The sequence below is a fragment of the Giraffa tippelskirchi genome, chromosome 14, assembly GCF_054371585.1.
Source record: "Giraffa tippelskirchi isolate mGirTip1 chromosome 14, T2T-mGirTip1v1.2.pri, whole genome shotgun sequence".
Lineage (NCBI taxonomy): Eukaryota > Metazoa > Chordata > Mammalia > Artiodactyla > Giraffidae > Giraffa > Giraffa tippelskirchi.
The window spans coordinates 64,371,075-64,395,919 of NC_137288.1; the positions used below are offsets into that span (position 1 = coordinate 64,371,075).

Genomic DNA, 24,845 nt, shown 5'->3' on the forward strand with positions numbered 1-24,845 from the left:
TTTTAGAGTTCCAAGACCAGCGTAGAGTCTAATCTCCTAATTTTAGAAATATAGAAATAATATTAAACAAGTATTATAAGAGTATATAAGAGATAGTAATAAAGAAACCCAAACTTAGATAGGAAGCAGTGTCTGTGTTTCCTTTCTAAGAAATTCAGTTGCAGAGAGGCGATCCAGAGTCCCTATCCCCAATGCAGTGTTCGTTCTGTTACCTTGGCTGGCATCCGTTGGCTCCATTGAACCAGAGCCCCTTTTAGTTTCTGTTATGGATTAGGGAGAATCAGGGGGCACAGAGAGGGGGAGAGGAGGAGGAGAAGGAGGAAGGAAGGTGGGGAAGGGAAAGAAAAAAGATGAGAAAGAGGGGGAGGGGAGAAGGGGAGGAGAAATAAATAAGGTGAGAGAAAGGTCAGTGGCTAGATAAGTAAATGCATAAAGAACTACATAGGGCTTAAAATTATTTGGGATATTGGCGTCGTTCTTGACAACCCCAGCATATTAGGCACAAGACAATTACGTTCAATAATTCCGTGTAAAGAGAGATGCCTCCTTAATAGACACAGGTAGCTGCATGGACCAATCAGCCATTGCACAGATACATTTGAGTTAGTTTCTGTTTTCAGATACATACCCAGAGCAGTTTTAGTCACTACGTTAGTGCGTATACCTGCTGACACTAGGAAAAATAAGGCTTCAATTATGAATCTTAAATTTATATTAACATTAAGACTATATCTTGTTCCTGGCATCACGCCGGTCGACTTGTGTGTATCTGGTTTCTCACCATTCATGTGGCGTCTAGTATGGCTGCTCAGCTACCAAACTCGGGGAGGTGGAGTAGAACACAGGAGGGCTGCGGACCTCCATCCCTTAGATGCAAGCTGCATGTCGCCCCTGGGCAGAATGGTGTCTTCTCTGACACACAGGTTCCCTGAGGTCATGGTTTCACTTCACAGGAGATGGCTCTTCTAGCCCCAAAGAAGCCCACACTAGGATTCGAAGCAAGTCAGTATTGTCCAATCCCTTCTTCTACTTGCCACATGTATATCCCACATACACATGAGGCGAATCTGCTACTTGGTGTTGCCCCAAAGCTGTGAGATCTTGGCTAATTGAGACAGAACAATTTGAAGCAAGAAAATTTATTTCAGGAAATTCCTGTGTCAAGAACATGCTGCCTGGTGATTTCTGGCTATACTCACTTTCCCACTGAAATGCCAACTAAGGGAAATGATCTTGGAGGACACTGGTATTCAGGATAGATGGCAGGTTAATTGCAACTACTAATAATAACTAACCTTTATTGAACATGTGCTGTGTGACCTATATGTTTCTGAAGGCTTGTAGTATGGTATGTGATCCTCAAAACTTGGTGAGATTGTGCCTTTCTTAACCCCATTTCAAGGATAAGGAAATTGTAATAAAGGGCATTTAAGTAGTGTATTTAAATCTACACAGCTGGGGAGCAAGGCTTCTTTTCCCACTCTTTTGGATTGTAGAAAGCAGGGGTTCTAAACTTTTAGAAACTAATTTGTAACTCTTAGTTTATGTCTAACTCATTAAATGACAAAAGCAAAGATAATTTTTAAAGCCTATTAAATTAAATCAGTCTAAAGCTGATAAAAAGAAAAAAAATGGGAAACATCTGAAATAATTTTGAGTTGGGAAATACCATTTTCTCACAAGGTTTCTTCCCTCACATTTTAATGAGTGAGAGAAGATGAAAATTTTATCAGAAGCTTCTTCTACACCTATTGAAATGACTGCATGGTTTTTATTCTTCAATTTGTTACTCTGGTGTATCATATTGATTAAATAGTGGATATTGAAAAATCCTTGCATCTCTAGGATAAATCCCACTTGATCATGGTATATGATCCTTTTAATGTATTGTTGGGTTCAGTTTTCTAGTGTTTTGTCGAGAATTTTCACATCTGTCGTTATCAGTGATATAGGCCTATAATTTTCCTTTTTTGTGTGATATCTTTGGTTTTCGTATCACAGTGATGTTGGCCTCATAGAGTGAGTTCAGAAGTATTCATTTTTCTGCAATTTTTTTGGAGAGCTTCTGAAGGATAGGTGTTAACTCTTCTCTAAATGTTTGGTAGAATTCACTTGTGAAGCCATCTGGTCCTGAACTTTTACTTGTTGAGAATTTTTAAATTACTGATTCAATTTCAGTGCTTGAAATGGGTCTGTTCATATTTTCTGTTTCTTCCTGGTTCAGTCTTGAGAGATTGTACCTTTCTGAGAATTTGACCATTTCTTCTACAGATGTTTAACTATTTTATACTGAGAATACCAATTTTATAACACCAAGAAACTAAAGTGCTGTAGTACTTTATATTGTTGATATTCTATTTTGAAGTAAAAGTCTTTTTTTTTTTAGGAACTGGGTTATATAGAGAAAGAAAGATGGAAATGATATTCAGAAGTCCATTTTAAATGAAAATTCTGCAGTGGCAGTAATAGTGGGTTTGGAACACAAAGTTTGGAAATAAACTCATGCTCCAAGTGACCTATAATAACAAAAAAAGACCCCCAAATAACCCAGTGATCCTAATTTTAGAAAGAACACCTGATAATAGGCAGAACAAAGCACTTGTCATGGTCATTTACTAGTTTCTTTTTTTTTTCATTCTAGTTACAGTGAAACCAAAGCTGTCTAAAACAAAATATACACAATGCAGCATGAATGAGTGTATTATATCTTTAAAAGATGGGTCAGAGAGGTTTTTCTTTTGTCTCTACACCTATTCTCTCAAATACTAAGTGTATTTCAAGAACCTTTCTGTTCTAATGTTGTGTGGGCAAGATCTCATTTTCCTTTATTTCCACTGAATATTTATAAGTCTACATTTATTTTAATATTGTTCTTATGTTTGTGGAATGAATTACTTATAAACTACCTTTTCTTTAAAATTTTCCAGTGTCTTTGACTTGCTGGGGGGATTGATTTTATATAAAATCATAGTTCCCCTTTAAATGCCATCCACCCCCACTCACCTGAGGCCCACCTCCACCATCAATTGGGCATTTTTAAATGCCTTTCCCTTTTTTTGTTTCTCCATTGTCTCCCTGTGACTCCTGTTCATTTCATAAAGTCTTACCGCATGATTTTCAAATAAGTTCTCCTGCATTGCTCCTGACACATGGTAAGTAGTATGCTTTTAAGAAAGGGCTGATGTTTACTTATTCTAATAGAAACAGAAAATTAGCAGACTGACAAATGTATTAGCTGTGACATTAACTACATGCTTCTTAGTCTGAAAGATGAAATACTTAGAGCTTTCGACAAATTTTAATTCTCAGAAAATCATTACTTGAGTCAGACTGATGGATGATGTCATGTCTTTCTCTTTTTGGGTTAAAAACAATAACTCAAGTAATTTTACTCTGAGTTTCATAATAAAAGACTGCATAATTACTAATGAATTTATCTTTACTTACCACAAGTAGTTACTGTAGATATGGTAATGTGAGTGAGGCATCGCCGTAATTTTGAAATAACATACCCAATGAGAAGCTCCTTCTGGCTTGAGACCATTTAAATTAGGATCAGGGAAGAAGTTCTTTTTCTTCTCAAGTTCCTGTGTATGGTTTTTCTTGGCCAGCGTTATCTATCTGTGCCTCAGCTTGCCTCCCAAAAAGGCACGCGAAGCCACGTTTGCAGTAGTTTTATATGAGGTATTTGTTGTTTAGTCACTCAGTCGTGTCCGACTCTGCAACCTCATGGACTGCAGCACACCCAGCTTCCCTGCCCTTCACCATCTCCTGGAGTTTGCTCAAACTCATGTCCATTGAGTCAGTGATGCCATCCAACCGTCTCACCCTCTATCATCCTCTTCTCTGCATAATATGCAGTAATGATATCCCTGCAGTTGCAGAGAGTTTTGCAGTTTTTCTGTAATAAATGGTAATTAGAAAATCATCCTGTTATCCTAATGACTGACATTCTACCTCTACCTACCTGAAAACACAGATTCATTCCATCATTTATGTTTTCCTTCCACAATTAGAAATTTAGGTTACTAGACTCTAGGGTGTTTTATGGTATTTCTTACAATTTGATCATCACCTCATGATAAAGCAGTTCCATTTCTTAATGCTTCACCTATAGACGTGAATAACTGTGTGATCTTTACACATATCAGGGAGGCTGCAAATACTACATTTTGCAAATCACAGATGTGGCCATATAAGTGATTTGGCTTAGTCTCCTTTCAGATTAAATAGAAAATGCTTGATGGAGCATTGGGCTTATGGCCTTATAGATCTGACATAAATTCTACAAAGGGCCAAGATAGGCTATTTTTTTTTCCTTCACTAGTGAAAATTCCTTTTAGCTGTGAACTGATCAGCTGCACTTTAAATGAACCTGGATTAGGGGACCATTTGTCTTCCAAGGCTGTAATTCTAAAAGGAAAGAAAATGTGACTTCTTAAATACTGACTTTTATATTGTAGCGCTGTTTTACAACCCTAGCCCCCTGGAGTTCTTGCATCTTTGTAAAGCTGTATGCATGCTTCATTGTCATCCATTTACACATTGCATCTCTACATGTTTTTAAAGGGAAAACCCAGAACATCCTGATCTTTTCAGTCTTCTAGGGATCAATATGTCAGTGGACATGACAAGACCAAAACTCACTTCATTGTACTGCGAAATTGAGTTTGATTTTCCCTCTGCAAATTGTGGCATGTGCTTCAATTTGTCTGAGGGTTGGGGACAAGGAGTGGGTGGAGGTGGCTGACAGTGGACAGAAAAGGCATTTGATTTATATTTTATGGCTGGTTGGGAAATCATGTGTTCCTGCTATAACCTGATCTTTTTGGCAGGGCTCATTTCTGTAAATATGCTGTCACACAGGACTGCCAATAAATTACTATAATACATTAGTTCAGTTCCTTTCCCTGAGCCACGTGTAGGCCACCATTGTGGGTGTTCATCAGGATTCCACCTGAGTGTTCCATTTTGCTGAAATCAGCCATGGGCAAAGGTCATGGGGGGTCAGACATTCTTCAGCAGGTAGAACAAGAGGGTCACTTTTCAGGCCAGTCAGAGCAAATAAATCATTGGCACAGTTAAGTAGGATAGATGTGTTGATTTGATGTTATTGGAGCCAATACCATCGATCAGTTTCAGAGTAGAAAATTACGCCGCCTCCTACTATGCTGTATCTCATGTGTAAGCTCAGTTTTCTGTATGTTTTTGTTCTTTTTGTTTGGGCAGGGGTTTGCTTTCTTGGTAGGTACCTTCTAAATTGTCCTGTCCTAATTTCTAACAGATCATTTTTTTAATAGGTGAAATTTGATTTGATTTGATTTGATCTAGTCATTCTAAATTACTCCTTGGTAAAATGTAATTGGCTCTTCCCTGGTGGCTAAGACAGTAAAGAATCTCACTGCAATGCAGAAGACCCAGGTTCAATCCCTGGGTCAGGATGGTGCTAGTAGTAAAGAACCTGCCTACCAATGCAGGAGATATAAGAGACGTGTGTTTGATCCATGGGTCATGAAGATCCCCTGGAGAAGGGCATGGCAACCCATTCCAGTATTATTGCCTGGAAAATTCCATGGACAGAGGAGCCTGGCAGGCTACAGTCCAAAGGGCGCAGTCAGACATGACTGAAGCGACTTAACACACACACAAAATGCAATTAAGTCAAATTTGCTTTATACGTCACCAATATTTGTAACACTGAAACCTACTTGATGTTTTAATAAAACACTGTTTCCTTTAGCATGGTGTTCCAGGATTTAGGAAAAATCTCTGCTAACTGCCTCAAAGAGAGGAATTTCTAGAAGAAAGAAACTTTAGGAAACTTTTTTAAGTAAGCCACGTGACTGGTACCTCACTTATAAATGACAAAACTGAAGCCTAAAAAGGTTAAGCGACTTGCCCCAGGTCAAGAGTTGAGCTGTTGGTCAAGTTTATGGAATTCAGAGAAATGGAACACTGAAGAACAAGAAAGGATTTTAGTTAGCACGTAGTGATGCGAGTAGCTATTTTAGATTGACTTTTTTGGTACCGTTGGGTTTCTAGGATGATTCTAGTTATGAAATAGCCCTCAGAAAGAATGGTTTGATAGCAGGCAGGTTGAATTATTTAGCTTAGTATCTGAGTAAATGTTTTCTTCTTTTATGTAGGCTAGATGGAGAAAGGGAGACACTAAGCCAGTAACTCTGAAATAGCTCCTGTTAAACTCCCCTGTCCAGCCTGCCAGATCCCTCTACGGGAGGGCAAGGGGCCAGAGAGCTGGCATCTGTTGCTTTCAGCACCACACACCGTGGAGAACCATGGCTTTGGAGTCCAATCATAAAATTCAAATGCACAGAAGGGAGTGTAAAGCAAAGATAAAAGTTAACACATGTGAGAATATTACTCAGATTATGGGTCAGAACATGTGAAGGTCAATGAGAGTGAAAAAAGGAATGGCTGGTACATTTTAGAATTTCAAAAAGCTATCGGGAAGAGGGAACGAATGAGCACCGTTGAGTCAAAATTGAGTTCTTTTGATCAAACTTTGGCACAATTTAAAAAAATAAGAGAAAACATTGTACCAAGAATTTCAGTTCAGTTCAGTCGCTCAGTCGTGTCCGACTCTTTGCAACCCTATGAACCGCAGCACGCCAGGCCTCCCTGTCTATCACCAACTCCCAGAGTTTACCCAAACTCATGTCCATCAAGTCGGTGATGCCATCCAGCCATCTCATCCTCTGTCGTCCCCTTCTCCTCCTGCCACCAATCCTTCCCAGCATCAGGGTCTTTTCCAATGAGTCAACTCTTCACATGAGGTAGCCAAAGTATTGGAGTTTCAGCTTCAACATCAGTCCTTGCAATGAACACCCAGGACTGATCTCCTTTAGGAGGGACTGGTTGGATCTCCTTGCAGTCCAAGGGACTCTCAAGCGTCTTCTCCAACACCACAGTTCAAAAGCATCAATCCTGCGGCACTCAGCTTTCTTCACTGTCCAACTCTCACATCCATACATGACCACTGGAAAAACCACAGCCTTGACTAGACGGACCTTTGTTGGCAAAGTAACGTCTCTGCTTTTTAGAGACAAGACTTGTTAGATCAGAAATAAATGGAAGCCAATGATCAACATTACACAATCTGGCTCTAGGGATGAATCATTGCTTTGCCGGCTGATAACCGTGTGTCTGTTGCGTCTAACTCCTTGTGACCCCATAGACTGTAACCTGCCGGGCTCCTCTGTCCATGGGCTTGTCGAGGCAAGAATATTGGAGTGGGTTGCTAATTTCTTCTCCAAGGGATCTTCCCAACCCGGGGATCAAACTGTAGAGAAAATAAAAACAAATCTATTACATAGTAAACAATATAATCTGAAGCATATCATCTAAGAAGACTGTCCTTTGATTATACTGGGCAGTGGTGGCCTTGTGAGCGATAGAAAATGATGAGGGAAAGGGTGAAGAATAGGTTGTTTTCAAGGCAGCAATTGTTCCTTTCCTGTCACCTAAGAACCTGATCGGTCACATGGTTAACTACCACTATAGAGATTTTGTTATTTACAAAATATTCTTGAGGGTCAAAGTGCCTTTTAAAAATCAGCTTATGTGAAACTAGTAGTGTTACTACTTTACATTTTGTCACCATTTACAATTTGTAAAGGATATTCTCAAGTGAATTCCTGCCTACCTGCAAAGTAACTATTATCACCATTATTGATGCAAAGCGGTTGAATAATTTGTCCTGTTTCAGGCATATGTGTTTGTTCTTTGACCTATATACAAACCCTTACACATAATGGACACTCAATAAATATTTGTAGAGTTTGTTAGAATAGAATTACAAAGTAAGAGCCAGAAATTAAATTCAGGTCTTCAATTTCAAGTCTAATGATGATTATAGGTGAAACAAGGCAATTTGGGGTTGGTAAAAGGGTTAGATATTGATAATAAAGGCAGATAAGATGAAACAATTTCCAAATTCATGACCATTTGATCATAAAATGCTAAATGGCCCGAACTATGGATAACACTTTCTGGTAAAATTTTAATTCAATTACATAAAGTGGGAAAAAGTAATACTAAGCCACCACCTCTGAAAGTTCTATTCTGTAATTTAACTTCATGAAAATAAATACACACAGTACATGAAGAAGAACCATGTCCCCTTTAAATTACTAAAAAAAGAGGAGTGAAGCTCAGTGCAAATAGAGTCCTGAGAACTAGTCTTCTCTCCATTTTGCTATAATATTATGGAATTATGCTCCCCTGAATTCTGCTCATTCTCATCTCTGATATTAGATTAGCATTCCTCTTCAAAGAAAAATGAAACATGAAACTCTAGCAATCTCAATTACTACAGTAATAAAGGTAGGCATTCTTTCTGTATTTCTTCTTTGCATTGTCAAAGAGTATCAGTAAGAGAAAGATTTACCTTGAATAACGATTCTGAGCTACACACTGTACATCTTAAATCTTCTAAGCATTTGACAGAGTTCTATGTAGTGCATCAATTCATGTCAGATTCCAGTTGCTTTCTTTGGGAGCAGGGAGAAATTTTGAAACAAAAAGTATTCATGTAAACCTCTGTGACAACAGATTATTAAAAATGTATTGTGAAAAATCTAACACACTGAAAACAAAGTCTCTGTGACTAAGTGAAAATTTAACCATGAGCAAACTATTTCTAAAGATACTACCTGTAATATCTGAGAGAATGTGTAGAAACCATTTTTTTCCCTTTTTTTTTCTTTTCATTTTAATTGGAGGCTAATTACTTTACAATATTGTAGTGGTTTTTGCCATGCATTGACATGAATCAGCCATGGGTTTACATGTGTCCCCATCTTGAACTCCCCTCCTACCTCCCTCCCCATCCCATCTCTCAGGGTCATCCCATTGCACCAGCCCTGAGCACCTTTTCTCATGCATCGATCCTGGACTGGTGATCTGTTTCACATATGGTAATATACATGTTTCAATGCTATTCTCTCAAATCATCCCACCCTCGCCTTCTCCCACAGAGTCCAAAAGACTGTTCTATACATATGTGTCTCTTTGCTGTCTCGCATATAGGGTTATCGTTACTATCTTTCTAAATTCCATATATATGCGTTAGTATACTGTATTGGTGTTTTTCTTTCTGACTTACTTCACTCTGTATAATAGGCTCCATTTTCATCCACCTCATTAGAATTGATTCAAGTGTATCCTTTTTAAGGGCTGAGTAATATTCCATTGTGTATAATTACCACAGCTTTCTTATCCATTCATCTGCCAGTGGACATCTAGGTTGCTTCCATGTCCTGGCTATTATAAACAGTGCTGCGATGAACATTGGGGTACATGTGTCTCTTTCAATTCTGGTTTCCTTGTAGAAACTGTTTAAAGATCCTACTTCTTCTGTATGCTTATAATGTTTACTGTCAGGGACTTGATGGGACATTCAAGTGCCATGTTAAACATCTTGTGTGCGTCATAGCATAGACTTTCATCTTAGGTTTGCAAGAGGACTGATGTTCTCATTGCCAGAATCTCTTATTTACTGGAATATCAAAGCTCTCAGAGGAGAGTGCCTTTATCTTTTGTGGTAAAGGGATTCCAACAAACTTTTTTTTTTTTAACTTGGTGCAAAACAGTTATCAGTAAGCCCAATTCACTTGATGGTACTTAAAACAACTACTCTTTTCATATCTACTCCAAATTGCCCTTAAATATTCTTCTTTTATATTTCCCATCCTCCTGCTGCTGTTGTTCCATCACCAAGCCATGTCCGACTCTTTGCAACCCCATGGACTGCGGCACGCCAGGCTTCCCTGTCCTCCACTATCTCCCGGAGTTTGCCCAAGGTCATGTCCATTGAATAGGTGATGCCATCCAACCATCTCATCCTCTGTGGCCCTCTTCTCCTTCTGCCTTCAGTCTTTCCCAGCATCAGGGTTTCTTCCAATGAGTCGGCTGTTTGTATCCCATCCCCTTACCCAGTTTATACTTTTGACTTCTGTGATCATCTGAGTCATGATTTTTTTTTAATAGAAAACAGCATATTTCAAGCTACAATAATGTGTACACTTACTATACCTTTAAAGTCTGAGATTGCTGGTTTAACCTTTAGGTTCAGTAGGTGTTGTATTTAAATTATAGTTATCTGTTTTCTTCTTGGTTCCTCTCTAGAATGGTGCCACAGTTAGTTAATAGAGTGCTTTGGACCCACGAGTGTGAGCTGATGCCTGCCGTGGTGCAGGACTAAGGGCAGAAAGGCTTCATGTGATGAGAATTCAGCCAAATTTTGGCAAGAGCAAACTGTGACTGAAAGAGAACTTCAGGAAGAAAATAATAAAACTCCACTAGGACCCAGCTCCCCTGCTCACTGGCTAGGTTGTCCTTATATAAGTTATTTAACCTCTATGCTTCCATTTTCCACAATGATAAATGCAGAGAATAAAATCTAGTCTGGAAAGAGTTTCATCTTCCCAAGGGAGTCAGAGCCTGTAAACATGAATGATGCTAGTTAGCAATGTTAGCACTGAATCCAGGAGCTTCTGAGTTCATAGACTCTGGAGACCACATTGCCTTATAAATTGGGCCCAGTGAATTTTCCAATGCCTCATAGCAAGAAGCAGTAGGATCATGTAGAAGAGTTACAAGTACATTTTACTGGTTCAGTGACTGGTGAAACAAGATCCAACTTCTGAGGGTTGAATTTCACCACAAGAATATGCACCACAGAAGGAGCAGTCAATGAAATGGGCCCTTCCTGGCCTGGAAGACAGAATGGTCTTGAGAATTTCAGAACAGCTGCTCAGAGCGGTCTGAATATCATTACTTACATCTAGAGAGCAGCATAGCCTCTTTCAGTTAAGCAGGTCTTGCTCTTAAATCATAAGTCCATCCAACAGCCAGGAAGCTGTCTCCTAACAGCCCCTTTAATAAACAAACTGCATTAAATAGCATCCCCCTGCAATTTCTTAATCTGTCTCTCCACCTATTGTTATGAATGTCTGTTCCTCAAGCCCACTAAGGATTTATGTCCAGTAGGTGTTCAGATTTGATGGTAACATGCCTGACTTCTCTCACTTATAAACCCTGCATCTCCTGAATTGCTTCTCACCATGAACCAATTTAATGTAACTAAAGCCTCTGAAACTTCCTAAGTCCCAGCTCTCACTTCCAGCTTAGCTCTTCCAGGCCCTAACCTTCTGCAAAGACAATTGCAGGGCAAAGAGTAAGAAACGAGGACCAGAAAGTAGGAAAATGGATATTTTTCATCAAATACAAATAAAATATTAAGCCTTTGTCTTCTCACTTATATATAATATACATGTTCTTTTCAAAAGTTTTTTCTAATTGAAGTATAGTTGGTTTACAATATTGTTTATTTCTGTACAGTAAATAAATAATAAATATTTCAGTAAAGTGACATGTACATGTATATACATACATATATTTATATACATTTTCTTTACTATATTCTGACCCATCATGTTTTATCTCAGGATACTGAATATAGTTCCCTGTGCTATACAGTAGGACCTTGTGGTTTATCCATTTACAAATAAGATACATGTTCTATTAAGAATATTATAGTATGAGTCATTTTCAAATGTGATTTGAGATAGAAATTTTTAATTCTAAACTCTTCATGAACATGACTATGTAAGCAGAGCTTTTCAAATCTTAGGTGCCCAGGAATCACCTGCAGAGCCTCCTAAAATACAGGTTCTGATTCAGGAGATCCAGAAGAGGACCTGAGATTCCAGGAAGATATCTAGGCAATGCTGATTTCGCCCTTCTGTAGATCACATTTAGAGTAGTGAAACTCTGAAACTGATCACATGTTCTTCAACTGGAGTTCAGGGAAGAAATTGTGGGTTTAATAATTCATTTGAAATTAAATTCACATTTCTCTGTGTGTAATTTTCTATTGAGTAGGTTCACAGCTTTGATTAAAGTTTCAAATGGTTCATTATTTGTAAATAAGTTAAGGACCACTTAAGGTGCCATTTTGTCATTCATTTGCATTTAGTCTCTGTGGAAAATAAATACCAAAGTCCTTTTGTGTTTTGTCTTGATTGTTTTTTGTTGTTTTTTTTTTTTAAAACAAGACCAATTCCAGGATATCTTTTGCTGAGATAACTTTCTATGATCTAAGACCAAGAGCAGAACACTTTTGCCCTGCTGAATGAAATTCTAAAAAATTAAGTTCATTTTCTTGTGGAAACATCAGGGTCTTTGTGTACATATTTCATTGCCTGAGTCGGATTAGTATTTATAAATGTCTTAAAAGAGGTCCCACTTCTGAAACTCTTGTTTTTGTTGCCTAAATGAAAACTGATAGAGAAGATCCATAACTCTCTAGGAAAAACTTTCTCCAAAAAGCTCCTGTGGGAAACAGAGATGTGTTGTCATTTGACAGGGGTCATCATAACCCGTCATCGGTACCTTGCCTTCTGGGGATCATCATAACCCATCATCAGCACCTCACCTTCTGGGGGTCATCATAGCCTGTCATCAACACCCCGTGTTCTGAGGGTTATCATAACCCATCATCGGTACCTTGCGTTCTGCGAGTCATCATAACCTGTCATCGACACCTCGTGTTCTGACGGTCATCATAACCCATCAGCAGCACCTTGCCTTCTGGCGCGCAGTAGAAAGCACTGCCAAAAGAGACGCACACATTTCCCCAAACAACAACTCATCGTTCCATGTAAATTTCTGATTCAGCCAGTGTCATACCAGGATGAACAGCATATAGAATCTGTAAAACATATTTAAAAAATTGCTTCTTGTGGTCCTGAGGGTAGGTGAACCTCTGAATAGCAGTAGTGTAGATCAGAGATAATTTTTAATGGAAAGTAAATGAAAGTTTATTTGAAGAGTGAAGAAGTTATATAATATCCTGAAAGATCTCATCCTAAATCATTTATTGGGTATAAAATAATTCTAAGGAGTAAATATGTGCCTGAGGATACCTGGTTATGGTAAAAAGGAGTGTTAGGAGGGAGGAAGATTTTTAAAGAAAAAGGACCTGTTTCTCCAGTCAGTGTTGGAGCAATTAAAATCATTCTCTCTCTCTCCCCCTGCATCCTGCTGTCTCTCTTTTTCTTTTTGGTTTTTTGTTTGTTTGTGTTTAGGATCAGAGCTTCTCAATTTAACTGGAAACAAGTGCTAACCAAGCACTTACCTAGGGCATGAGTATTTGCATCTGATCAATACCATACCAGAGACTGAAACAATGATGTAACGTTGGAAAATACCTTGGAGAAAAGGGTATTAAGACGTATTTTCCTAGGTCTCTTGGTGTTTTGAATGTTTGTGAATTGGGAGCTGAGAGGCCTCCACTTGCCTTTCCCCTTCAGTTCCCAAGTTTCACAGACGGGGCCGGAGCCAGGTCCTGAAAGCTGACGCGGGGCCTCCTCTGCCAGTGGAGGCCATCCCACCTCTCAGGTGCCACCCTCTCTTCCTCCAGCTTCATTGTCTCCCAGATGCCACACAACCAGTACTGACTCTAATTCTTTACTGGGTTAAAGCTCATACAGTTTCTCTATTCATTATGTAGTACGATTCTAATTAAATAGTTCACACTTACGTGACTGATCTTTGCACACCAACATAGAGTAGGATGGACACTCATTTTCAACATCCTTGAATATAGCAGTAAAGCTTCTTTGATGTATTTATTTATCTTGGCTGTGCTGGATCTTGGTTGCTGTGCAGGCTTATCTCTCGCTGGGGTGAGTGGAGGCTACTCTTCCTTGCAATGCGCAGGCTTTGCATCGCGCTGGCTTCTCGTTGCAGAGCACAGGCTTTTGGGTGGGCCGGCTTCAGTAGTGGTGGCGCATGGGCTTAGTTGCTTTGTAGCACGTGGGATCATTCCAGACTAGGGATCTAGCCCGTGCCTTCTGCATTGGCAGGAGGATTCTTTACCACTGAACCTCCAGGAAAGCCCTCTAACAGTAAATTTTAATATGTAGTAGGTACCAATAGATGCTCATGAAAAAGTGAACTGCTCTAACCATGATGATGATGTTTGCAAAGTTCATTAGTGATAATTACCAATAAGCACTTAACTATCACTTGACTGCCTCATTTAATCTTGACAAAAACACAGAGAGTGAAGTATTATTTCTCTCAATTTATTCATGAGAAATTTAGGGATTAGAAAGGATAAAATAACTCATTCAATGTCACATTGTATTTAAATGGCAGGACAAGAATTTGTACCTAAGACTTTCTGAAACCAAAGCCTACTTTTCTGAACAACTGTATTGTGATTCATATACATAAAGGGTCAATGATTATGTGAATAGTAGTATCACAAATAAGAAACATTCAACCTTTATACATGTACAGTTATTTTTCCAGAAGTTTTCTAGTGTTTTTCTATGATCTTTATACCCATGACACAATAACGCATACTTTCACAGAGAAAAAGAAAAAATAGACTTTGTTTGTTTCCAGGTTCTATATATAATATTTACATTTCTGTTGAGTTTTGTTTTGTCCCGTTTTCAGCTTCCTTTCCAAAGAGGTATTGGTTACATTTTTTTCATACTTGAATTATCCCAACATATCCAACTGGAGAAAGTGTTACTTTTCACTGGAAGACTAAAATAAATACCTATATAGTTGTCAGAAACCCAAAGATAATATGGGCTTATTTCTAAGCCCAGTACAAGCTATCCTTTCACCTATTCTTCAGAAGTAGCTTCTAATCATTTTATAGACATGAAATATTCAGAAACCATGCTGCAGAATATGCTGAATATTGAAGAATTTATGAAACATTCCATAGAAACATATTTTGTCATAAATAATTTCCCACATATGGGCTTGAAGAGAACTTATTTTTGGCCCAGCATGACAAGGATTAGTCAGAAATTTTTCATTGACATTTAGTTCCACTGCAAATAAAGAATAAAATCTCAATTAACTAGTATCTTTGGGGAATGGACTGTTCTCAGGAAATTGCATTTCTGGATAGCTCAGGGTAAAATAGAAATCATTTTATAACATATAAATGTTTATCAGTTGCCATTTCTATATTAGCTCTAAACTTACGGCTGAGGAGAATGCCATTTTGCACATGCTTTGTCCTTAAATCCCATACCATCTTTTTAAAGTAGACCATGTCAGTTTATATGGGATGAACCCAGAGTACAGAATAATTGAATAACATCTCCAAGGTCACAGTTAATAAAGGGCAAGGATAGGATATAAGTCGGTTTCTGCGTGACTGTAATACTTATTCTCTTTCACCAATTGCAAAAGTGTACCGGAAGAAAGACGAGAGTAAGTAAAGGCCCAGAGATAGAAAAGTGCAAGACGTTTTCAGAGTCTGTAGGTCAAGCATTTTTGCTGCAGAAGATGATTCGTCATGCAGTTATGAGACAATAAGCTGGAAAAGGGCAGGGTATTGTGAGTGAAAATAGAGCAGAGCTTCGGGGAGGATCAAATGATAAACCGAGATGGAGACAGAAGGCATGTGATGGAGACTGACAGCTGTGAGAATAGACGGAAGAGACATTTGCAAGAGTGATCTTCCCAAAGAAGAGACAGGTGACTGCATAACTGGATGTGGAGAAGGAGGCAGAAGGTGAGGTCCAAAGGACTCTGTCTTTTAATCCTTTGTCTTTGGGAACATGGTGAGAACAGAGGGAAGTGAACTGAGCTATTCCTCCTTGAAAGTAGTAGCGGGGGAGTAGGAAAGAGTGAGGGCTGTTCCATTTGGGGTTAGCAGGTGCAAACTACTATATATAAGATAGATAAACAAAGTCCTACTGTATAGCACAGGGAACTGTATTCAAAACCCCATGATAAGCCATAATGGAAAAGAATATAAAAATGCATACTGTTGTATAACTGAATCACTTTGTTGTACAGCAGAAACTAACACAGCATTGTAAATCAATTATACCTTGATTTAAAAAGAAAAAAAAAGTGAAGTATGTTGAGCATTAAGAGGCAGTGGGACATCCAAGTGGAAATACGTGGTGTGTGGATATGGCAGAGTGCTAAGAATTCAAGAGGGAAGTCATACTGAAGAATAGGCTGGGGAATCATTCTCTGAGAGGTACGAGTTTCAGCATATCATAGACAGAATTAGATGACTACTCCCTGGGAAAGAATTTGAAAGAAAAAAAAATTTGTGAAAGTTGTACCATGAAGTAAATTACATTTTATGAAGGAATAAGTAAGAGGTCCTAGAAATATTTTTCAGAAGCCAGGGAGGGAGTGTATTTCAAGGAAAATACAGTTTTAAGTATAATAGTTCTTTGATTCAAAGTTACCATAGAATTATTTTTCCTTTGATGATTTTGTTTGCTTTTTTAAACTAATTTTTATCAAAGAATAGATGCTTTACAATGTTGTGTTAGTTTCTACTGTACAGCCAAATGAATTGCCATATATCCTTTGGACTTGCTTCCCATTCAGGTCAGGGCAATGCATTAAGTCCAGTTCCCTGTGCCATAGGTGTTCTCAATAGTCATCTATTTTATACATAGTATCAATAATGTATATGTGTCAATTCCAGTCTCCCAATTCTTCCAACCCCCACCATTTCCCCCTTGGCATCCATAGATCTGCCTGTTCTCTCCATCTGTGTCTCTATTTCTGCTTTGCACATAAGATCATCTCATCTATACATTTTCCTACATTCCACACGTATGAGTTAATATGATATTTGTTTTGTTATAAAAATATCAAATGCCCAGGAAAGCTGTGAACTCCCATCTACCCACCAGCTAGATTCTACAGTTATTTTTATACAGTTTGCTTATTTTCTTTGCCACATATTTATTTCTCTATCCATCCACATTACTTTTTTTTTTTGCATTTCAAAAGAAATCGCAGACATTAATTCACCATAGCCCGCAACACTTCAGCATGTATTTAAGATGCCATTGCCTAGGGAGTGCACCACTGATTTAGTTGTATAATTTTAGAGGGGAAAATAAAAACTATAATAATTGTACAAAATCACTTGGAAGAAGCATTCTGATTTCAGGGAAACTGCTGTGAGCCTTAGAACTGAGGAAATGTAATACTAACAAATCCCATGGAAACATTTAGAGGGCACATACTCATTAGGCTGAGGGTGTTTATGACCATGATAGCTGACATTTCTATAAATTAGTGAGGGCAAAAGCCAGGTGACCAGAGAGCCTTGGGGAATAGGTAAATAGATGATGTGCAAAGGTAGACAAGCCCTAGAGGTATGATCGCAAACGCAGGAAAGCAGTCTGTCAGTGGGGAAAAGGGCAGTATTCACTTAAGGTGCTGTCCTCAGTGGCAGACGTGGTCTCTGGGGTGGATGTGGTGATGTGAGTTAACTCTTAAGACACTTGAAAAGGTTTTTAAAATGTGTGGCCATGCTCCATTAACTAATTTTCTTTGAGCCTTCTTTTCCCTTTTTTTCAAAAAAAAAATTCTATTTGAGTATAGTTGCTTTACAATATGTTAGTTTCTACGGTACAGCAAAGTGAATCAACTATACATATACATATGTGTGTGCTCAGTCGTGACCAACTCTGTGCGACCCCATGGACTGTAGCCCTCCAGGTTCCTACGTTCCATGGAATTTTCCAGGCAAGAATACTGGAGTGGGTTGCCATTTCCTTCTCCAAAGGGATCTTCCCGACCCAGGGATTGAACCCAGGTCTCCCACATTGCAGGCAGATTACCCTCTGAGCCACCAGGGAAGCCCACATTCTCATTAATTATCTATTTTATACAAGAGCAAATATATGGATACCAAGGGGGAGTGGAGTGGGTGGAAGTGGGAGATTGAGATGGACATATAGACATTATTGATTCTATGTATAAAATAGATAACTAATGAGAATCTTTTATATTTTACACATTAGTTTACCTATTAGTTATCTATTTTATACATAGAATCAATGTCTATATGTCCATCTCAATCTCCCACTTCCACCCACTCTCCTCCTCCTTGGTATCCATATGTTCGTTCTCTATGTCTGTGCCTCTATTTCTGCTTTCTTAATAAGATTGTCTATGGTAATATTTTCAGAATCCATTTATATGCATTAATATATGATATTTGTGTTTCCCTTCCTGACTTACTTTACTCTGTATGACAGTCTCTAGGTCCATCCATATGTCTACCCAATTTTATTGACTCAATTTTATTCCTTTTTATGACTGAGTAATATTTCATTGTATATATGTACCACATCCTCTTCATCCATTCCTCTGTTGATGAATGTTCAGGTTGTTTCCATGTCTTAGCTATTGTAAACAAGGCTGCACTGAATATTTGGGTGCTTTTGTCTTTTTCAGTTATAGTTTTCTCTGGTACATGCCCAGTAGCAGGACTGCTGGGTCATGTGGCAGTTTTTTTTAGATTTTTAAGGAGCCTCCATACTGTCCTCCATAGTGACTGTATCAATTTACATTCCCACCAGTAGTGCAAACAGGTTCCCTTTTCTCCACACCTTCTCCAGAATGTATCGCTTGTAGGCTTTTTGATGGTCATTCTGACCAGTGTGAGGTGGTATCTAATTGTTTTGATTTGCCTTTCTCTACTAATCAGTGATGTTGAGCATCTCTTCATACGTTTGTTGGCCATCTATATGTCTTCTTTGGAGAAATGTCTGTTTGGGTCTTCCACTCATTTTTGATTGGGTTTTTTTTTTTTTATATTGAGTTCTTGAAGCTTTTATAATGTTGTTGTGCCTTGAAAATACTAATCATGTTATGTTCTGGTCAATCTGCGAGGCATACATGTAATAGTTGGAAAATATTGGGTTACAATGGTTGTATACTAACTCCCGAATAAAATCTGAAAGTTATATTTATGGCCATAATTATGATATCCATGTGGGGGTATCTATATTTCAGTGTGTGTGTGCATGCATATAATTTGATAACTTCTATTAAAGATGAAGCCAGATAAAAAAATCAATTGTTTCAGGATATTAATATATGTTTTTGAGTAATAAGATTTTACTATAAAAACAGAATCCTCTGTGGCAATCAAATTGTTTTCACAAAGAGAAATATTTTCAATATTTACAAAGTAAACTGATTTTAGAAAAGTGAAAATTACTACACTTATACATCATATGAAATATTTACCAGGATTGTAATCATTGAATACTAATGTGGATGAATTTGGACTGTGATGACATTCTACACAAAGTACATAATTACAAACGTTGTACAGGACTGATGCTGGATTTCTGTAATGTTTCTTCTTTTTTCTGATGTTTTCATGAAATATGAAAACAGTATGCAGTGTCATTTGTTTCTTTATGAATTGAGAGTTGTTTCTCTGAAGTTTGATCACTAGGATATCATCAAAAATGAGATTATAAAGGAGGGATTTTTAAGTCTCAGTTCAGTTCAGTCACTCAGTCATGTCCGACTCTTTGCGACCCCATGAATCGCAGCACGCCAGGCCTCTCTGTCCATCACCAACTCCCGGAGTCCACCCAAATACGTGTCCATCGAGTCGGTGATGCCATCCAACCATCTCATCCTCTGTCGTCCCCTTCTCCTCCTGCCCCCAATCCTACTCAGCATTAGGGTCTTTTCCAATCAGTCAACTCTTCACATGAGGTGGCCAAAGTATTGGAGTTTCAGCTTCAACATCAGTCCTTCCAGTGAACACCCAGGACTGATCTCCTTTAGGATGGATTGATTGGATCTCCTTGCAGTCCAAGGGACTCTCAAGAGTCTTCTCCAACACCACAGTTCAAAAGCATCAATTCTGCGGCACTCAGCTTTCTTCACCGTCCAACTCTCACATCCATACATGACCACTGGAAAAACCATAGCCTTGACTAGACGGACTTTTGTTGGCAGAGTAATGTCTCTGCTTTTAAATATGCTATCTAGGTTGGCCATAACCTTCCTTCCAAGGAGTAAGCGTCTTTTAATTTCATGGCTGCAATCACCATCTGCAGTGATTTTGGAGCCCAGAAAAATAAAGTCTGACACTGTTTCCACTGTTTCCCCATCTATTTCCCATGAAGTGATGGGACCAGATGCCATGATCTTAGTTTTCTGAACGTTGAGCTTTAAGCCAACTTTTTCACTCTCCTCTTTCACTTTCATCAAGAGGCTCTTTAGTTCTTCTTCACTTTCTGCCATAAGGGTGGTGTCATCCACATATCTGAGGTTATTGATATTTCTCCCAGAAATCTTGATTCCAGCTTGTGTTTCTTCCAGCCCAGCATTTCTCATGATGTACTCTGCATATAAGTTAAATAAGCAGGGTGACAATATACAGCCTTGATGGACTCCTTTTCCTATTTGGAACCAGTCTGTTGTTCCATGTCCAGTTCTAACTGTTGCTTCCTGACCTGCATACAGGTTTCTCAAGAAACAGGTCAGATGGTCTGGTATTCCCATCTCTTTCAGAATTTTCCACAGTTTATTGTGATCCACACAGTCAAAGGCTTTGGCATAGTCAATAAAGCAGAAATAGATGTTTTTCTGGAACTCTCTTGCTTTTTCGATGATCCAGCGGATATTGGCAATTTGATCTCTGGTTCCTCTGCCTTTTCTAAAACCAGCTTGAACATCTGGAAGTTCACGGTTCACGTATTGCTGAAGCCTGGCTTGGAGAATTTTGAGCATTACTTTACTAGCATGTGAGATGAGGGCAATTGTGTGGTAGTTTGAGCATTCTTTGGCATTGCCTTTCTTTGGGATTGGAACGAAAACTGACCTTTTCCAGTCCTGTGGCCACTGCTGAGTTTTCTAAATTTGCTGGCATATCGAGTGCAGCACTTTCACAGCATCACCTTTGAGGATTTGAAATAGCTCAACTGGAATTCCATCACCTCCACTAGCTTTTAAATCTAATTTTCATGAAAAACAGAATTGACAGTTTTCTTCCTTGGAGCACAAAACAGCTGAATTGCAGTAACTATAAATAAACAGTTCAAACTTATTGCTTCTTGAGGCAATCTGGGTAAGAAAATTTAGAAAATTAAATTATAGATTTGGACAGAGGATACGAAGTTCCAGACTATTTAGAAATGATCTGGAATATCCATGAAATTAACTGAGAAGCCTCTTGACTTTGATATTGTATGCAAAAGTACACAGGAAATCAAAGTAGACCTTTTAAAGTGAGTAATGGAAGCAATATTGAATCAACATTTTTACCTTCAATTATGGGATCCTGCCAGTAAATAGCACAGAGGTTTAAAGTTTGTCATTTTCCGTTTATTTTGGTATTTTATTAATTTATGTTCTAGGAACCTCAGAGAAGGATCAGGAGAAGAGAGGAGAGGTAGAACTGTTCTGGTAAATTCATTTCTCATGATCATTGATGACTTTCCTAGAACTTATTCCATAGGGTTTCTAAATCAAGAGGCAAGGAGCAAGTAGAAACGGAAGTTCAGTATCTTTGCATCCTCGTTTGCCTGTTGCAGCTTTGGTCTGCCTCAGTCTGGTTTCCAAGAACGAAGTCCACAAAGCACGATGTCAGCTCTATTCTGCATAAATTAGGCACCGATGTTAAGTCCTAAGACAAAAGGACATTTTAGACAGGGTTTTTGTCCTTCAGGGCTTCTTGGCCATCCTACGCTTAGTCATTATCTCCCAACATAAACTTTATAGAATGACTCATTCTTGGTTCCAGCTCCTTTAAATCCTCTGTAAGACTCTCCCTTATCCGTTATAAAATGCAAAATAAACACCTCTCTTGTGTAAAGTATTTTTATGGATTCTAAGCCATCTGGGACAATATTTAATCATCTTTCCAACACAGGTTGTCACTTTCTCTCCTCCAGTATTTTGGAAACTTGACTATTTTCTTCAATTATTGTTGGGTAGGTTCTGATGTGCCCAATACCTTTAGGATTTAAGATTCCAGTTTGCAAAGGTATGAAGGTACAATAGACCACAAATATGTAGAACTAGGAAAAGGGTATATCTTTATAATCGAAGCAGCTAGACCTTGGTATTTCCTCAAGGGAAGAATTGAACTACTTTTGGATTATTATGTAGTCGTTCAAAGGGACCCCAACCTCTGGGATCTTAATGCCTAATGATCTGAGGTGGAGCTGCTGTAATAACAATGGAAAGAAAGTGCACAATAAATGTAATGTGCTCAAATCATCCCCAAACCATCCCCCCCAACCCCGGTCCATGGAAAAATTGTCTTCCATGAAGCTGGTCCGTGGTGCCAAAAAATGTTGGTCTAGAGGAAAAAGGAGATGGAAAAAATATCAATATCAGATTTGAGAGGTGTCTCAGAAACCACAAATATCTCCCCTACTCAGTTGCAATGACAACAGAAAACTTACTAGCAGAAAAGAATCCCTTATATGGTTCTTTTTGTGGTTTGCCTTTAAAATGTAATCAAGCCCAAGACAAGAGAAAGACAATAATGTTAATAGTTTGTCACTGGCTGAATTATTGGGTCATTTTCTGTCATGTGGCAGGATGTAGGGCTGTTTGATGGCTCTTGGTATCTCATATTGGATGTGCACAGAAAGAAGAGTATTGGGGCCATGTGTGGGGAGAAGTATCCAGAAAGGAAGGAGCACAAAATAGAAAAGAAATTTGAAGACACTCTAACCTCAGCGTTACTCAAACAAAGGCAAACTATACCAACTATGTACTATATTTTTCCTTTAATTTTATTATATTAAATGAAATAGTTAATTTAAAATCTTATGTTTCAGGTGCACAGCCAAGTGATTCAGATTATATAATTACATATATATATATATATATATGTACACACACACATATACATACACACACACACACACATATAACACTTCAGATTTTTAATCTTACACATTACAAAATATTGAGTATTCTCTGTGCATTATCGTGGGTCCTTGTCGATTATCTCTTTTATATGTTTAGAACCGTGTATTTGTTAATCCCATACTCCTACTTTGTCCCTCTAACCCGTCTTTCCCCTTTGGTAAATTTGTTTTCTGTGTCTGTGGGTATATTTCTGTTTTGTCTATAAGTTCATTTGTATTTATTTTTACTTTCCACATATAAATGATATCATATGATATCTTTCTCTGCTGGCTTACTTCACTTAGTATGAGATTCTCTAGGTCTATCTGTGTTGCTTTAAATGGCATTAATTCATTCTTTTTTGTGGCTGAGTAATATTCCACTGTATATGTGCACCACATCTTTAACCACTCCTCTGTCATTGGATATTTAGGTTGTTTCCATGTCTTGGCTGTTGTAAAGAGTGCTGCTATGAATATTGGGGTACGTGTATCTTTTTGAATTATGGTTTTCTCCAAACATATACCAAGGAGTAGGATTGATGGATAATATGGTAGCTCTATTTTTAACTTTTTAAGCAAACTCCATACTGTTTCAATTTACATTCCTGTCAACAATGTTGGAGAGTTCCTTTTTTGTCACACCCTCTCCAGCATTTATTATTTGTAGACATTTTGATGATGGCCATTCTCAGGTAAGATGGCCGCTCCATCTGAGATAAAATGATACCTCATTGTAGTTTGGTATGAATTTCTCTAATAATTAGCAGTATGGATCTTCTTTTCATGTGCCTTTGGCCATCTGTATATCTTCTGTGGAGAAATGTCTGTTTAAATCTTCTGCTCATTTTTTTGACTGGATTGTTTTCTTATATTGAGTTGTTTGTGTATTTTGGAGTTTAATTCTTTGACAGTCACAGTGTTTGCAAAAATTTTCTCCAATTCTGGGTTGTTGTTTTGTTTTGTGTATGGTTTTCTTTGCTATGCATAAGTTTTAAAGGTTACTTGGGTACAATTTGTTTATTTTTGCTTTTGTTTTCATTTCTCTAGAAGACAGATCCAAAATGATATTGCTGCAGTTTATGTCTAAGAGTGTTCTGCCTATGTTTTCCTCTAGGAGTTTTATGGTATATGATCTTACATTTAGGTATTTGATCCAGTTTGAGTTTCTTTTTGGATGTGGTGTTAGACTGTTCTCATTTCATTCTTTTACATGTAGCTGTCCTGTTTTCCAAGCACCGCTTATTGAAGAGATGTTTTTTTCTCCATTGTATATTCTTGCCTCTTTTGAGTAGACAATTTGACCATAAGTGTGTGAATTTATTTCTGGGCTTTCTAAACTGTTCCATTTACCTATGTGTCTGTTTTTGTGCCAGCATCATACTGTTTTGATGACTAGCTTTCTAATATAGTCTGAAGTTTGGGGAAAAGTCCTCCAGTGCTATTTATCTTTAGTGAGATTGTTTTGGCTGTTTAGAGTCTATTGTATTTTCATACAAATTTTAACATTATTTGTTCTAGATCTGTGAAAAATGCCATTGATAATTTGATAAGGATTGCATTGAATCTTTAGATTGCCTTGGGTTGTGTGGTCCTTTTAACAAAATTGATTCCTCTAATCCAGAAAGATGGTATGATTTAACATCTTATTCTGTCATCTCTAATTTCCTTCATTAATATCTCATAGTTTTCTAAGTATAGATTTTTTCCTCCTCAGGCAGGATTGCTAGTTATTGTAGTTTTTTTGATGCAATGGTAAATGGGATTGTTTCCTTAATTTCTCTTTCTGATCTTTTAAGTGTTTAGAAATGCACCAGATTTCTGGTGTATTAATTTTGTATCCTGCAAGTTTACCAAATTCTTTGATGAGCTCTGGTAGTTTTCTAGTAGCATCTTTAGGATTTTTTATGTATAGTATCATGTCATCTGCCAACAATGAATGTTCTACCTTTTCTTTTCCTATTTGGATTCCTTTTTTTTTTTTTCTTCTCTGTTTTCTCTAGGATTTCCAAAACTACATTAATAAAGGTGGCAAAAATGCACATCCTTATGTTGTTCCTGATCTTAGAGAAAATGCTTTCAAGCTTTTCACTGTTCAGTATGATGTTAGCTGTAGTTTTGTCAAATATG

General features: G+C 37.9%; 1 protein-coding gene across 4 annotated transcripts in view; it reads left to right on the forward strand.

The window, feature by feature from the left end:
- The window catches only part of DCC (DCC netrin 1 receptor), a 1,991,552-nt gene that overhangs the window by 1,930,610 nt on the left and 36,097 nt on the right, over positions 1-24,845 (forward strand). The window lies entirely within an intron of this gene.